We start from the raw sequence: 18,226 nt of genomic DNA, 5'->3' as shown, positions 1-18,226 counted from the left end.
TCTAGAGGCTTCAGAGAGAGCATGGCTCTTGGACACCTTGATTTTACACTCCTAGCCTCTAGGACTGTGAGAGAACAAATTTCTGCTATTTCAAGTCACTTAGTTTGTGGCACTTTGTTATAACAGTGCTAAAAACGTAGTACAATGACAAAGAGGGATTTATCCCATGAATGCAAATGTAGGTTAATATTAAAAATCAATTAATATAATCTACCATATTAATATACTAAAAAATGATCATCTCAATAGATGCAGAGAAAGCAATTGACAAAATTCTATGTCTATTCTTGATTAAAAAAACTCTCAGCAAAGTAGGAATAGAAGGGAATGTCTTCAACTTCATTTTAAAAACCTACAGCTAATACCATACATAATGACAAAAGACTGAAGATTTTCTCCCTAAGATCAGTAGCAAGATAGTGATGTCCTCTCTCAGCATTTCTATTCAACATCATATTAGAAGACCTACTCAGTGCAATATGTTAAGAAAAAGAAATAAAAGCCATCCGCATTGGAAAGAAAGTAGTAAAACTGTCTTTGCTCACAAATAACATGATCATCTATGCAGATACAATCTGATGGAATCTACAACAAAGCTACTAGAACCAATAAGTGAATTTAGCAAGGTTTATGGGATACAAAATCAATATACAAAAATCAACTGTATTTCTATATACTATCAACAAGCAATCAGAAATTAAAACAAAAATTATGATTTACAATAGCATAAAAAATATTAACTACTGAGTGTTTGATCTACCAAAAATGAGCAAGAAAACTATAAAACACCACTGAGATAAATTTTTAAAGACCTAAATAAAGGAGAAGTATACTGTATACATGGGTTGAAATACTGTTCAGATGTCAATTCTCCCCCAAATTGATCTGTAGACTCATATAATTTCAATCAAACTACCAACAATATATTTTTGCAGAAACTGACAAGTCAATTTCAAAATTTACATGGAAATGCTAAGGACACGAAATAGAGAAAACAACTCTGAAAAAGAACAAAGTTGTATGACTGATACTACCTGATTTCAAGACTTTTTATAAAGCTATAGGAACTAAAATAAGGTGATAGTGGCAAAGAGATCAAGGAAATAGAATCGAAAATTCAGAAAAAGAACATATATATACACATATGAACAACAAATTTCAACAAAGTTTCAACATCATCTCAGTGAAGAATATCCACATGCAAAAAATAATTTAAAACAGATCATACACCTAAAGGTAAAGGCTAAAACTATAAATTTCCCAGAAAAAAAAAAAAGAAAAAGGAATCAGTCTTTATGACCTTAGGTTAGGCAATGCTTTCTTAGCGACAACATCAAAAGCACAAATGACAAAAGAACAAAAGATAAATTAGACTTCTTCAAAATTAAAAGCTTTCCTGCTGCAAATGATACCATCAAGAAAGTAAAAAAGACAACCCACAGAATGGGGGAAAATTTATTATATGGTTTATATATCTGATAAGGGACTTGTATCCACAAGGTTAATAAGAGTGACTCCCCTTTTTTTCATTTTTTAAAAAATTTTTATTGAAATATAGTTGATTTACAATGTCATGCTAGTTTCAGGTATACAGCAAATTGATTCAGTTATACATATATACAAAAATATCCACTTTTTTTTTTTAACATTCTCTTCCATTATAGGTCATTACAAAATATTCAGTATGGTTCCCTGTGCTACAGAGTAGATCCTTATTGGTTACCTGTTTTATGTATAGTAGTGTGTATATTTTAATCCCAAACTCCTAATGTATGCTTCCTCCACCATTTCCTCTCTGGTAACCGTAAGTTTATTTTCTATGTCTGTGAGTCTATTTCTGTTCTGTAAATAAGTTCATTTACAGATGGCCAAAAGTCACATGAAAAGCTGCTCAGCATTGCTAATTAGTAGAGAAACACAAATCAAAACTACAGTGAGGTATCACCTCACACCAGTCAGAATGGCCATCATCAAAAAGTCTACAAAAAATAGATGCTGGAGAGAGTGTGGAGAAAAAGGAAGCCTCTACACTGTTGGTGGGAATGTAAACTGCTATAGCCACTATGGAGAACAGTATGGAGGGTCCTTAGAAAACTAACAATAGAGCTACCATATGATCCTGCAATCCCACTCCTGGGCATATACCCTGAGAAAGCATAATTCAAAAAGGCACATGCACCCCAATGTTCATAGCAGCACTGTTTACAATAGCCAAGACATGGAAGCAATGTAAGTGTCCATCAACACAAAAACTTGTACAACAATGTTTATAGGACCATTATTCAAAATAGCCAAAAAAGTGGAAACTCAAATGTCCGTTAGTTTATAAATGGATAAATAAAATATACTGATACATGGTACTACATGCATGAACCTTGAAAACATTATGCAAAAAGAAAGAAACCAGTCACAAAGTCTGACTCCGTTTATATGAAATGTGTGAATAGGCAAATCTATAGAGAAGAAAGTAGTGTTTTGTCTAGGGCTCAGGGGAGTGGGTACTGTGGTGTGACCATATAATGGGTAGGGGGCTTCTTTGGGGGATAACAAAAATGTTCTAAATTTGAGTGTGATGATAGTTGGAAAGCTGTGAATATGCGAAAACCATTAGATATACTTTAAATGGCTGAACTATATAGTATATATGTAAATTATCTCAATAAATAAAGTTTTTAAAAATAAAAAGCAATTCAGTGAAGAAAGGATAGTCTTATCATCAAACGGTGCCGGAAAAATTAGATATCCATAAGCAAAATGACGAAATTTATACTCTATACAAAAATTAACTCAAAATGGGTCCCAGCAGTAAAGGCTCAGAAAAAAAGAAAAGTCAAGTTTGCGGGGGGAGTCGACAGCTGTTGAGATGATAAAGGCCTCTGAAGGGCTCCAAATACAATAAGAACTAAGGATGCCCATCAACAGAATTTCTGAAACTTGCCCAAAGACAAGAATCATCTGGAGTGACCCCTTAAAATAATCTTTTTAAACATCAGTAACTCAGGCTCCTATTGAATCAGATTCTCTGTGGGAGAAATTTGGTCAACTCTAACTTAATATGCACCCCATGTAAGCCTTATCATTGAAGGAAGTTTAGAAAATACTGCCCTGATGTACATATTTTTGCTTGTAAATGAATATAAAATATAGCAAAAAAATTTAAATGACCTATTTGGGTCTGTAATGATTCCAATGTACAATACGAGACTCATTTGTATACAAAGGGCTATACAGCATAGGGTTTCAGAATCCAGGCTTTACAGCTGGACAGTTGGAATTTACACCCACACTCCACCAATGGAAGTTAAATAGTCTACCTTCATTAACAATATGGGAATAATAAAAGCATCTAACATGTTTGTGAGCAAGGAAATGAAAAGCGTCTCCAAGAAAAGCATTTAACAAAGTGCCTAAGACATGGTAAACTTCCCATAAACTGGAGCTCTTATCATTATCACATAATAACAAAACCCTCCCACCAAATTCTATGTTTTAACTGCCCACAGCCTCCTAAGAATGGTGGATCCTCCATCAGTTTTCAAATGCCTTTGATCAGGCTGGGGGTGCTAATGCTAAATCCTTCATAATAAAGGGGTGAGAAACTGGGAAGAGAGGTGTCAGGCTGAACCTGGCTGAAAAGGGGCGCAAAGGAGATCCTACCCCCCATTTTCTTCATCCCCATAGAAGAGTCCATCCAAAACGGGTCCCTGAGAAACAGAAATGTCTAGTGAATCGTTTTACATTTTACTGGGGAATTATGACTTAAACTCACTCCCCTGTCTTGCCCATTAAAACTCTAAGTTGATCACTAAGATTTTTCTGAACATCTAATCTTTAAAGGAAACGTGAAAGAGGAGCCACGTTGATGGGCTTGACACAGTGCGAAACACCAGCTCCAAGGAGTAGGTGACAGGTGGCACTGGGGCATAATAAAAATGAAATAAGTCTGCTACTATTTTTTTAAAAATCTCTCTATGTTAACATTATAACTTTTTTTTTTTTTTTTTTTTTTTTTTTTTTTTTTTGCGATATGTGGGCCTCTCACTGTCGTGGCCCCTCCCGTTGCCGGATGCGCAAGCTCAGCGCCCATGGCTCACGGGCCCAGCCGCTCCGCGGCATGTGGGATCCTCCCGGACCGGGGCACGAACCCGTATCCCCTGCATCAGCAGGCGGACTCTCAACCACTGCGCCACCAGGGAGGCCCCAACATTATAACTTTTTAATGAAAGTTGTCCCAGCGATAAAGTCTTATTCCTGGAGGAAGAGGTAAGTCTCTCCCCTAAAGGGAAAAGGTGTTCCTGGTTTGGTCTCTTACGCCTGGATTTGAGGAATCTAACACTCTGGGGAGCATTCCAAGTGGATGTGGAAAGATGAACTGGGCCAAACGAAGCTGGCCTGGGAGCCAGATAAGAAGACCTCTGCCAGGAAGCCTCAAACTTGAAGACAAGTCATCTGTGCCTTGTGAGACCAAATACAGAGGCAGGCTTCATTCATTTCCAGCTCATTACCATCAAACCCTCAATAAAACTGCATGCAGCTTCTACCTAGCTGTGTCGCGGGGTATTAAAGCAAGGATCTGTGGTCCCCTGTTCAGTATCATCATTTAAGAGAGAACAATGGCTCCTGGAGGCCAGCAGGGTGGTGACAGTAACTGGTACAAAATTCCAAGAAATAGTGAATCTCTAGGTTCCGAATCACAGCAGGAAGATCAACTAGCCGTTTCCTATTCTCTCTTCGTTGCCAACAATGTGGGTTTAAATTGTATTTGCTTCTCTCACAACTACCAATATTGGCTCTTGCTGAACCAATGTCTTGAATTGTTTTCTTAATTCTACATAAAATTTGGTTCGACTCAGTAATAGATTTAATAGATCGAAACTATCACCAGATTTAACAGATTGAAACTATCACCAAATTCACTATTGGATTGTTTTATTGATCTAACACTGCCAAAGAGCCGTCACTTTCCAAAATCCCTTCACTTTCCCTTTGCTTCCACCTCCACCATCCACCCGCTGGCCCTCTTCCTGGACCGTGCCACAGAGAACATTTCACCCCATCACAAATTTGACTGCTTACCAACAGTGAGTAGGAAACAGCAACGCGACACTGAGATGTGAATGCTGAGCAGCCAGCCAAGGTTACTCGCCACTCCATGGATTCGTGAAATTCGTATTTGTGCTCAGCTAGACTATAAATGACTACATGCAGGTCATGGGATTTATGTGTGTCATGAGTCATTAAAATCATGAATACTAAATCCTCAAATACTAAGACTCTAGTGAAGAAAATATCACTGTGACAAGCTAAGTGTCTATCCCTATGGCTCTTGCATCTCCATCACCCAGACGTGTCAATCACCAGTGCTCGTAATGATGCATGTGATGGAGTATTTAAAGAAGCACAGGGACATTTCTATTTCGACTCTATGGTTCTCACAACGTCTAATCTAACACAGAGATCTGTACATAGAAAAAATGTCAATCAATGTTTGTCAAGTGGTACGCTCTATTTAAAAAGGCAGATAGGGCTTCCCTGGTGGCGCAGTGGTTGAGAGTCCGCCTGCCGATGCAGGGGACACGGGTTCGTGCTCCGGTCCGGGAAGATCCCACACGCCACGGAGCGGCTGGGCCCGTGAGCCATGGCCGCTGAGCCTGCACGTCCGGAGCCTGTGCTCTGCGCTGCGAGAGGCCACAACAGTGAGAGGCCCATGTACCACAAAAATAAATAAATAAATAAATAAATAAAGGGGTGGGAGGAAACTGAGGGCGGTGATAGATATGTTTATGTCCTTGATGGTGGTGATGGTTTCACAGGTGAATAGCTGTTCTCAAACTCATCAAATTGTAAAATTAAACATGTACAGTTTTTTACATATCTATCATACTTCAATAAAGTAATTTAATTAATCAATTAATTCTACACTGAAAATTATAATAATTAAAGTCATTGATCTTGGATCAGAAAAAAAATATGGACTTCACTATTCAAATCCACTTCACTCCAGTTATCCCATAAAGAAGAGACTAAAAAAAAACCCATATGCACAGAAAATACACAAGTTGCAGAGCAGCTTGAAAAGGAATTTGCTATATTATTTTGCTAATTTCATTTTTTTTCCCAATACTTGCTCTCTTCTAAAAGTCATATGACGCATTACTAATATTATACTTTCCAGATGTGCTACATCAGGTGCACGACTTATGATGACTGGGAAAGTAGATAGATACCTTAGGACAGTCCTTATAGGGGCCCAAAGCCATCACACCTATGCACAGGTTATGACCTCTGTCTTATCTTACTTATCCCAAAAGAAGGTACAGAACACTATAGAGATTAAGGTTAAAGAAATATATGTCTTCCATCCTGACTTTGCCTTTCGTGCAATTTTTCTAAGGGGGAAACTATTTCTATATTACATATCATATTTCAGATACATATTTGTCTATTTCCTAAATATTAATAAGGAATAATAGTCTTAACACCACAATAGAAATAGGATATGTTAATTTTTGTCAACTCCTGATCCTAAATAATAAATACATAAATAAAATTCTTGAAGCTCATTTCCACTCTTCCTATTGATTTCCACTTGCCATAAATTCTAAACACTAGCTGATATTATGTAATAAAATGAGAGAAAATATTTCCATTATTATTGTCAATATCTTTCTGCTTGTCTCAGCCCCATTACCAATATGTCAAATACTTAAAAGTCCAAAAATGTTATTAGGATTTCAGTTGATGTGTTCTCAGGTGCTCTGCTCCTTATATGCTGTAACCAATACACAGAGGTTGAACAAGATAGCTCCATGAATAGCTGCCATTAGCGTGGAGATACTTTTGGTGGCTAGAATAAAAAAAAAAAAAAAAAAAAAAGGCAGATAAAAAACAAACGTTTCTAAAATTAAAATTCATTCACCATTCTAGAGAAATTAATCCTAACAGTAGTGGATATCTAATATGGACCAAACATTTAAACATGTGATATCTAATGTATACTTGTTGGCTAAAAGAAGTTAGATGGTAGACACAGGGAAAGGATTTGTGGTTGCCAAGAGGGAGGACGGGCAGGGGAGGGTTGGACTGGGAGTTTGGGATCAGCAGATGCAAACTACTATGTCTAGAATGGATAAACAACAATGTCCTATTGTGTAGCTCAGGGAACTATATCCAATATCCTGTTATAAACCACAATGGAGAAGAATATGAAAAAGAATATATATACATATATACACGCACATATATATACACATCACTTTGCTGAACACCAGAAACTAACACATTGTAAATCAACCATATACTTCAATTAAAACAAACAAACAAAAAAGTTAGGTGGTTTCCTAAGGTCACACAGCTGTGAGCTGTGGAACCAGATGTAAATCCGGGTCTTTATAATTCTGAAGGCAGGGTTGCCTCTCAAAGAAACCATCCGGGAAGAACCCTCAAAGAGGAGAGAGAAAGGAAGTGGAGGCCGGATGGCTGAAGGGGATGATACGTCTAGTAACCCAAGGTGATTAGAGGCCCAAGTAAAAGCCCACACTGTCATCTAAGACCTTGGCTGTCTCCAGACCCGGCATATGCTGAGTTACCAAGTGTTTTTGAAATTAGAAGTGATATTGGACAAATGATCATTGTAACTCTTGGCTACAACCATTGAATGTGCAATGAGGAAAGGGCCCTTCCCTATGATGGTGCCTCTCCCCACATCCTTTGATGGAGCTCACTCTACCCTTTTGGTATTCTCATGACACTCTTTCTTAAACCCCCTTCTCGGGTATTCTGGCCACTCTGAGTTGTCAGTGGCTAATACCAATATAAAGGTTTTAACTGTAATGCCCCTGAAGCCCTGATGTGAGAACTTCAGAACATCAGTAGACCTAGAGTCTGCATGTGAAGATTGGGGATGAGCTGGAACCTTTCCAGGGGTCATGAAATGGCCACCTATTGGTAGACACCTAGGCCTCAGAAGATATAAGCCCTGCTGCATCAAATAGACCTGAAATCTGTGCAACTGCATTTGAATTACGGTGTATAAAATAAGCCTCTACAATCAAAGGAAAGACAACCTGGGAATTCCTTAAGAAGTAAAATTGATTTGATTTGATTTTAAAAAGGAATTTTTAAAATGGCTTTGAATATGTGCATTCATCTATGTTTTTTTTGTTTTGTTTTTTTTTTTTTTTTTGCGGTACGCAGGCCTCTCACTGTTGCGGCCTCTCCAGTGTTGCGGAGCACAGGCTCCGGACGCGCAGGCTCAGCGGCCATGGCTCACGGGCCCAGCCGCTCCGCGGCATGCGGGATCTTCCCAGACCGGAGCACGAACCCGTGTCCCCTGCATCGGCAGGCGCACTCCCAACCACTGCACCACCAGGGAAGCCCCCCATAATATGCTTTGGACAGACTTAGGTTAAAGCAACTGAAGAAAAAAAAGTAGAATTTAAAGCATATCCAGGGCTTTCAAAGCATCGTACAAGCTTCATTGACAAACACATAAAGAAGCTTCAAACTACAAAATAAGAACAATGAGAAGCAAAGGCAAAGGAAAATGAACAAACAGGATAAAGCGAGGTGTTCTTTCTTCCCCAGGAATATTTTTAGCTTATTGCTTCTTGTTAAAGTTTACTGCGTGTCATTATAATCCTGGGCATGAGTTCTTTGTGAATATATGAATTGCCTTGTTTCAGAAAGTTTGTTTGGGAAGAGGCAATGGCATTATTATACACAATTAGCAGAATGTTCCCTGTGGTCTACTGAATCAAGCTAAACTCCACATTCAAGACCTTACCAATTGACTCCAGTCTATTTCTTCAGCTCTGTCCCCACAGCTCCCTCTGTCTGAAATGCCACTCCCCCCGCTCTATGTACCCCAACCCTTCCCATCTTTCAGGACCCAAAGCAGAAGCCAACACTTCCCCAGAATATTGATCAGTCTCCCCCGGGACATAAGGATAATCTCCCCCCTCCTTTTAATTTCCACATCATTCTATCCATACATGCCCACAACCAATTTATAAAAATGCCACATTTAGTCTCAAATAACAGCTATTTGTGCACAATTTATTGCCCCTGATGCAGCTTGCTCCTTAAGAGCAGACATCATATCTTCCATATCTCTGAAACCCTTGAATTATTTAGGAAAGAACTTGTCACATAGAAGGAAATCACACGCACACACACACACACACACACACATCAGTGAATGAATGAAAGTTGTAGTGCCTAGAAGCATCCTTGATGCATAGAAAGGTAGAACAGGTGTACAGCAGAATTCTTTGGTGTAGAGAAGGAGAAGTCAGGGGGTGTGGCCAGAGAAAATGACTTTGCTGGTGGGAGGGACAAGCAAGATGCTGTGGACTTAGCATTGCAACCAGGAATACCTGCCACAGTACAAGTTGATTAGTCAATGTTAGAACAGCAATGAATTAAATTTTCTACTCTGGGTCAATAGTTTCTCCCAACACGGTCCCCTATCTGCATTCCCTGTTTTCAGTAAATGTTTTTTTATGCAGCCTGTTTAAATAAAATTCTCAGAGAATCTCAGGACTGAAAAGGACCTTAAAGTTCATGTAGTCTAGGGACCCATTCCATATTTGAGAAGCTTGGACAACATCCCCGTTGAGCGGTCATCCATTCTCTGCAGGGATATCTCCTATGGTAGGCAGAATTCTAAAAATAACCTCCAAGATTCCACAGCCCTTAATCTCTGAACCCTGTAAATGTGAGGAGATATTACCCCCTTGATTGTGTCATAAGACACAGTTGACTCTAAAAAGGGGAGGTTGTCTGAATGGATCCAATCTAATCACATGTGCCTTTAAAAGCAGAGAACTTTCTCCAGCTGGTAGCAGAAGGAAGAGTCAGAGGGATTTGAAGCACAAGAAGGACTCACTACTCCGTTGTTGGCTTGGAAGATGTCGAGGACAAAAAGCCAAGGAATGCAGGTGGCTTCTGGAAGCTAAGAACGACCCCTGGCTGAGAGTCAGCAAGGAATAAGGACCTCAGTCCTACAACCTCACAGAACTGGATTCTGCCAACAACGTGGATGAACCTAAAGCAGATTCTCTCGCAGGCTAGCCTACATCTTGATTTCCAGCCTTGTGAGACTCTAATAAGCAGAGTATCCTGCTAAGCCTGCCTGGAATTTTGACCAACATAACTGAGATAAAAATGGGTATCATTTTAAACTGCTAAAGTCATGGTAATTTGTGGGTGTTTGGCAGCAGAAGAAAACTAATACACTTCCACTGACATAAAGTCACTCTCTCCAGTAGCAGCCTCCTCTATCTTTGGAGAACCCTGGTTAGTAGAAAGTTCTTTTTTCAATTCAACAAATTATTTCTTCCTATAACACCCATTGATCCTGCTCCTATCACTTGGCTCCCTTAGAGCAAATTCAATCTTTCTTCTACATGACAGCCTTTCAAAAATTAAAGATGTGGGGCTTCCCTGGTGGCACAGTGGTTGAGAGTCCGCCTGCCGATGCAGGGGACACAGGTTCGTGCCCCGGTCCGGGAAGATCCCACATGCCACGGAGCGGCTGGGTCCGTGAGCCATGGCCGCTGAGCCTGAGCATCCGGAGCCTGTGCTCCGCAACGGGAGAGGCCACAACAGTGAGAGGCCTGCGTACCGCAAAAAAGAATAAATAAAAATTAAAGATGTTTCTCATGTCACATCTTTAGTCCCTTAAAGCTTTCTTTATATTGTGTGACTCTGAATGCTTTTGCCATCCTATTCACCATCCTTTGAGTATGGCCTCATTTATCCAGGTGACTAATAAAGTGAGGCACTAAAAAAGGATACTGTATCAATGCACCCCTTGCTGGCACTACACAATCTCTGAATGTCTTAGGCCAGCCCCACCAACTTTCTCTAGCTTGAAGCCTAAGTCTAAGGTACATGGATAATTGGTACCTTAATTAAGGAGGAGATGGATTACCTTTTAGCTTCCAGAGAGAAACTGCCTGGATATCTCGGGGTCAGCCATTGTTTCATCATAACTGGAGGAAAATAAAATGGTCCAGGAGAAGTCTGATTTTTCAATTCCAGGTTTCTACTTGGCAGCCACCTAAATGTATGTATGGTGTATGAAGTTTATGAAGGAAGATCCCTTCTGACAATGATGGAGAAACTGGTACTGAACTAGTCCTCCCACTGTAAACAACTATAAAACTGGAAGAAATATATTATGTGACTCTTTTCAGACATGAAAAGACTGTGATCCTTGAGAGAAGGAAATACAGGTGTACCAGTGAGGGCTCTAGCAATGAAGGGAGCAGATTTGGAGCTGAGAAGCAATAACTGATAACTGAAGCACAGCTTGAGCCTCCTGATTGCCCTAATTTTCTGCCTGGAGGCACTTCTCAGACTGTGGTGTGGAAAGATGGAGCCCAAGAAGAGCATATAGTCTGGCTGAGCTGAGGAGGCAGAGATCAGACTTGGGGAGGGATGAGCTGGCCAGAATTTGCAGGCCAGGGTACCACAGAGGAGGGAGTTGCACAGAGAACGAGCTCTTTAAATCTGCATTTGGGGCCCCCTTAAGTAATTGGCTGAATATTAAGCTGGGCACAAGGGCAAGACTCCACAAGAATAGTTCTAAGAGACATAGGACCTCGTACTGATCGGAGTGAATAAAGCTTGTTGAAAATTCCAGGCATTCAACTGAGATCTCAGAAAGTCTATACTTTGGGAATACTACTACTCTATCTCTGGAGTTAGATCTATTCTAGACTCAACTGTAGTGGGTTGAATGGTGGTCGCCCAAAAGCCAGGTCTATGTTCTAACCATCAGAACCTGTGAATGTGATCTTATTTAGAAAAAGAGATTTTTTTTCAGATGTAATTATATTCAAGATTTTGAAACGAGATCATCCTGGGATATCTGGGTGAGCTCTAAATCCAATGACAAGGATTCTTATAAGAGACAGAAGAGGAGAAAGAGAGTAGAAGGCCAAGAGAAGATGAAGATGGAGGTTGGAGTTATGCATGCTAAGCCAAGGAATGCTTGGAGCCACCAAAAGTTGTACGAGGCAAGGGAGTATTGTCCCCTAGAGTTTTCCAAGGGAGTGAAGTCCTGCCAACAGCTTCATTTCAGGCTTCTGGCTTCCAGAATTGTGAGAGAATAAATTCCTGTTGTTTTCATTCACAGAGTTTGTTGTTTTGTGTTAAGGCAGCCCTAGGAAACTAGTATACCACCGTAACAAAACTGAAAGCCAAATAACAAAATGTTTTTGAAAACTCTAGGGGTCAGCTTGACCCACTAGTAAATATACCACCTGAAATTCAAAATCTTTAAAAGAAGATAATAATATCCAGACTTCCAACCATGTAGCATTCACTATTGTCCAGAATAGAATAAAAAATAAAGAGGCATATGCAAAGGAGCAAGAAAACGTGACACACCCATAACCAAAAGAAGGACAAGGAGTTGGAGGAGAAGAAAGGAGGGGAGATGAAGTGAAGGAGGAGAAAGAGAGAGAGAGAGAGAGAGAGAGAGAGAGAGAAAGGAAGGAAGGAAGGAAGGAAGGAAGAAAGAAAGAAAGAGAAAGAAAAAGGAAGGAAGGAAGGAAGGAAGGAAGGAAGAAAGAAAGGAAGGAAGAAAGAAAGAAAGAAAGAAATAGAAAGAAAAAGGAAGGAAGGAAGGAAGGAAGAAAGAAAGAAAGAAAGAAAGAGAAAGAAAAAGGAAGGAAGGAAGGAAGGAAGGAAGGAAGAAAGAAAGGAAGGAAGAAAGAAAGAAAGAAAGAAAGAAAGAGAAAGAAAAAGGAAGGAAGGAAGGAAGGAAGGAAGAAAGAAAGAAAGAAAGAGAAAGAAAAAGGAAGGAAAGAAGGAAGAAAGAAAGAAAAAAGGAAGGAAGGAAGGAAGGAAGGAAGGAAGAAAGGAAGAAAGAAAGAAAGAAAGAAAGAGAAAAAGGAAGGAAGGAAGGAAGAAAGAAAGAAAGAGAAAGAAGAAGGAAGGAAGGAAGGAAGAAAGAAAGAAAGAAAGAAAGAAAGAAAAAGGAAGGAAGGAAGGAAGAAAGAAAGAAAAAAGGAAGGAAGGAAGGAAGGAAGGAAGAAAGAAAGGAAGAAAGAAAGAAAGAAAGAGAAAAAGGAAGGAAGGAAGGAAGGAAGAAAGAAAGAGAAAGAAAAAGGAAGGAAGGAAGGAAGAAAGAAAGAGAAAGAAAAAGGAAGGAAGGAAGGAAGGAAGGAAGAAAGAAAGAAAGAAAGAAAGAAAAAGGAAGGAAGGAAGGAAGAAAGAAAGAAAAAAGGAAGGAAGGAAGGAAGAAAGAAAGGAAGAAAGAAAGAAAGAAAGAGAAAAAGGAAGGAAGGAAGGAAGGAAGAAAGAAAGAAAGAGAAAGAAAAAGGAAGGAAGGAAGGAAGAAAGAAAGAAAGAGAAAGAAAAAGGAAGGAAGGAAGAAAGAAAGAAAGAAAGAAAGAGAAAAAAAGGAAGGAAGGAAGGAAGAAAGAAAGAAAGAAAGAAAGAGAGAGAAAGAAAAAGGAAGGAAGGAAGGAAGGAAGGAAGGAAGAAAGAAAGAGAAAGAAAAAGGAAGGAAGGAAGAAAGAAAGAAAGAAAGAGAAAGAAAAAGGAAGGAAGGAAGGAAGGAAGAAAGAAAGAGAAAAAGGAAGGAAGGAAGGAAGGAAGAAAGAAAGAAAGAGAAAGAAAAAGGAAGGAAGGAAGAAAGAAAGAAAGAAAAAGGAAGGAAGGAAGGAAGGAAGGAAGAAAGAAAGAAAGAAAAAGAAAAAGGAAGGAAGGAAGGAAGGGAGAAAGAGAGAGAGAGAAAGAAAGAAGGAAAGAAAGAAAGATCTAGAGATGAAAGACATGTTGGACTTTACAGATAGGATTTCAAAACAGCCATTTTAAATATATTTAAGTAAAGAAAAAGATACACACAATGATTGGACAAAGAATCTCAGAAGGGAAACGGAAGAGAACCCAATGGAAATTTATAAATAAAAAATACAATATCTGAAATAAGTTTTATAAATTCCTGAACTATATATACATTATCTCATTTAAGAAGCAACATGACACAATGCAACTATCACAAGGCTTGGCATTCAAATTCTAGCCATGGAATTTGGGGCAATTTACCATAACACATAATATATGTTTTTTCTGACCTGAAAAGCAACCCACTTCTCCACCTCTTTCTCCTGCATTTGCTTTTTGTCCATACCATAAACAAGGGTTCAAATGAAAGCAACCATCTTCTTAGAAATCCCGTACTCCATGCCACAATCCATGGTCTAGAGAACAGTGACACCTGACACAAGCTGGGACAATATGTCCTTCCCTTTGAATTTTTAAATAGAATAAGAGAAGAGAGTCAAGTTTCCCTCAGTCAGAGATTCCTCTATACCTAATAATTAAGTGATGGTCTTCTCTCAGGGTACCTGATTGGCTTTATTCCAATGCTTCAATAGACAGTTTTTAAGTTGACCTACTTCTAGTTATCAAAAAAACGACGCTGTAGCGTTTGAAGAGGTATTGGTGTAAATGTTTTTATTTTCCCTCTGTTTGCAGCTGGAGATAGTAAAACATTCAAAGAATAAGTGGTTCTCCCCAACTGTCTCCTGTTATTCTTCTGCCAGACCCATTATATTCCCATGCATTATTTCCCCCAAATGCCCATATCCTGCCATGCCACTGTGCCTTTGCTTAAGCTAATCTCTCCACCTACAACATCTTTCCTTCTCTTCCCTCTTATCAAAATCCTATCTATTCCTTTAATTCTCAGTCTAAAGATCATCCCTATGAAACCTTCCCTGGTCCTTCCAAAGCTCTTGTTCATGTCTTTACTCTAGAATTTCATAAAGCTCTTGGAGAGCACGCATCATCCCATGACTTGTATTCAAGCTCATTCTGCTTATGTCTACCTTCTCACTTGGAGTGTGGGCTTTGGGGAGGGAGAGAGGAGAGAACAAATTGGGTCTTTATTCATCTTTGAAACCCTCACTCATCCTGCTTTGTGAAGCTTTGCACAGATAATGATTAATCAATATTTATTGAATTCAACCAAATTTTTCATTAGCAGAGACTGACTCATCTCAAAGAGTTTTATCTATTTACATAGTAAAACTATCAAGAAATGTTAAAAGAACTGGGATTGCTTTTCTGGGTAGAGAGAAAAAAATCAATACAGTGTTGCCTTTGAGTGTAGCTGGCACAGAGTAGGTAGACAATTAACACGTGTTAAATTGAATGTCATGACCGGACCACAGCTAGTAATCAGAAGAATCAAGTCTCTGGATGTCCTCTCTTTCTATGAGATACACTCCCTCCCATTTACACTTTTTCCTTTGTACTCCAGTAAAACCCAATCTTTGCAATATCGCGTTTCAGTGACACTCCCTCCAGCGCCTGGCTCCCCTTCCCCAGACTCCAGTCCCAACATAACATCTGTCATCCTAATGAGAAGACTCCTCTTTAATCTCACTTTTCACACAATTCTCAGGGTACCAGTTGGGGGGTTCACATTGCAGAACTTGAATACGAGGTGCATGCGGGTACAGAGAGAACTATTTTCTGCCAAATGCCATTAGTCATAGCCAAGGTTGGGGAGAAAGTTTTCAGTTTTGTGAGTCACTGTTTATCTGTCTATAAATTTAGTAATGAAATGCTTATGCCACAGGGATGGGGACAAATTTCATTTTTGCTTATAAAATCCTCAGGGCACGTTTAGATCCAAAGTGCAATAACAGTATAAAATATTGCCCTGATACGGCTATCTCCAGGCCTGGAACTCATTTCTGTATTATGAGAAGCAAAGAAGATTTATGGGGAGATAAGGAAATAGCTTTTCTCAAGTATTTAAATGAGATTTTTCTTTAAATAGTCATTGTTGGCTAGTGTCCTGTTGCTTGAGACTGAGAAAGAATATTCGTCAGCTCTAGAAACTTGTCTGTTTATTGGGAGTCAGGGAAATACTTCAGTAGGAGTAAAAACAGCTACAATTTAGTACGCATCATCACAAGCCTACTTTCTACCATCATTACCTTAAATTCTCAATAGATTTTTGCCGAGTAAGTGTTATTAATACTTTATAGATAAGGAAAATGAGGTCAGAGAGATTGAGCAAATTTCCTCAAGTCACACAGCAATAGTGGCAAAGTTGGGATTTACAACAGATTCTCATGACTCCAAAAGCTTTTGCTTCCTCCTGTTACTAGTCTATATAAGACCAAGTCACAGAGATCCCTACTGTTCATGATCTGACTCCCCATTTCTATCCTTGAAAACATCTGGCAACTCTTCATTGTTTTTAGGAGAAAAGAAACAGTTTAAAATTTAATACAAATGGGAGAAGGCTGCTCCCAGTACATGGTATAGATGTGCTGGAAGGCACCCCTAGCCTAGGCTTGCGTGCTTTGGCAAAAAGGCTAGGTCTATAATTTTAATGCAAAGAGACAACCTTAGGAGCTGAGTGTGGGTCTCCTTTGTTAATATAAAACCCTGCAGGCAATGGGATCACTCTTCCTCTTGTCCCTCTCAGAACCCTGCTAAATAAAAGTAAAAGCACGAAAAAACCACAAACTTATAAGGCAAAGTGAATAGGAAAGGAGATATCAACGTATAAAATATTTCAAAGACTTGGGAGGCAGGCTTCCCTGCTGGCGCAGTGGTTGAGAGTCCGCCTGCCGATGCAGGGGACACGGGTTCGTGCCCCGGTCTTCTTTAATACCTTCCTCATTAACCTCCAATGCCAGGTATGTAAAAGGTGCTCAGAAAGTCATTGTTGATGCATTCCTGATTGAAAAATGTTTTTAGCCATCGATCTCCAATCATGTGGGTGCCCACTCCAAAAGGAGGGGCAGGGACTTCCCTGGCGGTCCAGTGGTTAAAACTCTGCACTTCCACTGCAGGGGGCACGGGTTCCATCCCTGATCAGGGAACTAAGATCCCACATGCTGTGTGGTGCAACCGAAAAAAAAAAAAAAAAAAGGAATTGGGAGGCACAAAGCAGGTAGAGGAGTGGTAACTGCCTCAGCAGAGCAAAGAAAGCAGCTAATGCTGCAGAAAACAATGCTAACAAGAGCACTGAAAGAACCGGTACTGCCGCAGGCCAGGGTGAAGCCCCCAGAAGCAAGCATGGAGACCAGCTGCAAGACCCCTGGTCAAGCCCCAAGTACCTCTTCTCACCTCTGAGCATCCAGGCAATGGCCAACCTCCCACACACAACCCCCATGAGGAGGTTTGAAATTTATCTTCTGAGGAAATTAAACCATGAAAACTCTGTATTCGGAGACAGCAGAGTTAAGACAAGAATGAAGCACAAGGGCTGAAAATAGAAGCAACAAGAGACAGCCGCCACCTCAACCCTCTTGTCCTGCCCTTGCTCCTAAATCACCAGCAGCCTGGCATATGCATACCCCCAGGCAAAGAGATTACTGCGGGAGGAGACTGAATGCCCCCTGAAGAAAGGCTTCCAAGTACTGACTTTGGGCCAGAGGGGACAGCTTGCTGCCAAACCACCTCATAGGGAAGCTTATCAGACAGAGTTATGCCTACTCAGAGGTCCAGATTAGGCTTTTCCTCATTCAATTTTTAATTTTTTCATTCTTAGTGTGAATAAGCAGAGGGGGAAATCACTAAATATGTGAAAATGGCCTCTAATGTGAAAGATTGAGACCTAAGAAAAGATAGTAGGACTCTTAAAGACATAGAGGAAGCAAGGAATTTAAAAATATTTTTAAAACACATAATGTCATCAGAAAGATAAGAGAAGATAACACATCCTGTGGACGAGAACAAGATGCCATAGAAAGGTAAAATCCAGAAAAACCAAGAAAAATTATTTTTGAAACTTGATAGCCCCCAATTTTTAATTTACTAGAAGTGTTCAGAGATAAAGTTTGGGAAATCTCCCAGAAAATAGATATCAAATAAACAGAAGAAAGGAAGATAGGAAAATTAGATAATCAATTCAAGATATCCAATACCCATTGGAATGAAAGAGAAAGGAAACAATAAGGAAAGACAGAACAAAGCAGAAGAGAAAAAGTTATCAAAGAAACAATGCAGGCAATTTTTCTATAGATGAAGCACATATGTGTCTCTACCACGTGCCCAGCACAATGAATGAAAAAAACATGTTAAATTATAGCAAAGGACTCTAATGCTCCAGGGGAATGTGGAGCCGTAGATGGAAGGGAAGAGAAGAGGTATGTGAGTGGGAAATAAAATGGCATTGATTTAAGTTACTGAAATACTGGGGTTTATTTATGACAGCAGTGTTATCCTACCATGGTAGCTA

This window comes from Lipotes vexillifer, unplaced genomic scaffold (genome assembly GCF_000442215.2).
Source record: "Lipotes vexillifer unplaced genomic scaffold, Lipotes_vexillifer_v1.1 scaffold604, whole genome shotgun sequence".
Lineage (NCBI taxonomy): Eukaryota > Metazoa > Chordata > Mammalia > Artiodactyla > Lipotidae > Lipotes > Lipotes vexillifer.
This window is presented reverse-complemented; position numbering follows the sequence as displayed.